Raw genomic sequence first — 1,141 nt, 5'->3', positions numbered from 1 at the left:
GTGGGGCCTGGCAGCCTCTGGAAGTGCTTAGAAGGTGTAATCCTGCTGAGGTCTGGGTGGTCAGGGGATGAGAGCGGAAGCGGTCCGTGTGTTCCTGTGTATGTGCTCTGTGTGGTGCTAGTGGAGAGTGGGCAGGGAGCTGGACAGGCGCTATCTGCCCACGATACTGGGGCGCTTCCACTTGGGGGCGGGGGGGTTATCTACAAAGAGTGAGGTGCAGGTATTTCTTTGTCTCTTTTCTTGTTTCCTGGTTGTTGCTTGACCACGGCCGCCCACAGGCTCGATTTATACTCGATTAACAAGGTCACTACACTTAAGGCAGGTGCTGTCACGTACTTTTGGTCTGCATCTACTCCTGCCTTGGTTTACAACTGTAAATGGTCCAGTATAGGATGCTTTTCTGAGGGACAACAGATGACCACAGCCTCTTACATCACTCAGAGATTGCAGTCCCTCCCTCAGTCCAGATTTAGATCTCACTTCCTGAACCATGAGACTCGGTAAACTCCATCCTTGTTAAGCTGTTGCTTCACCTTTGACCTATTGCCTCACCTTGCCTTATACAGGCCCTGAGTGAGGGGCTTCAGGGAGAGGGGGGCCTTGGGAGAGGGAGGGAATGGACATGGCCCGAAGGCACCAGAGCACTTTACAGCAGTGTCAGGAGACATGGGTTATAGACCGTTCATGTTGGACAGGCCTCGTGGAAGGCCCGCTCCCTCCCCGCATGGCGGGGCCCGGACCCCTGCTCCCCCTGTATCCAAGACAAGAACCATCCCGGCAACCCACCGGGGCAACCCCCGGCCCGTCCACAACGGGACCCCAATTCCTGAACACCCCGATATCGGCTGGCCCGGGCCCCCGTCAGTACCACTGCCCCGGCCCAGCCGCCATTTTTTGGACACTACACGACAAGGCCGCGTGGCCTCGGATCGACCCCAACCCTGGGCCTGGCCAGGCCCCGACATCGAGGCACCACCATCCACCCAGGAGGTGAAGAGACCACTTGGCAGGTCAATGGGAGAAGGAGTGTCAATGGCTCCCCTCCGCCAGGTGCCGATCGCCCCCGGCCTCCCCGGGCGCTGGCTCCACCCCCCTGCTGGGTGTCTGGACTCCCTCATCCCGGACCTCCCGACCTCCAAGT

This window comes from Lissotriton vulgaris, unplaced genomic scaffold, assembly GCF_964263255.1.
Source record: "Lissotriton vulgaris unplaced genomic scaffold, aLisVul1.2 SCAFFOLD_1198, whole genome shotgun sequence".
In the NCBI taxonomy this organism is placed as follows: domain Eukaryota; kingdom Metazoa; phylum Chordata; class Amphibia; order Caudata; family Salamandridae; genus Lissotriton; species Lissotriton vulgaris.
The sequence above is the reverse complement of the archived record's forward strand: the minus strand, read 5'-3'. Positions refer to the sequence as shown.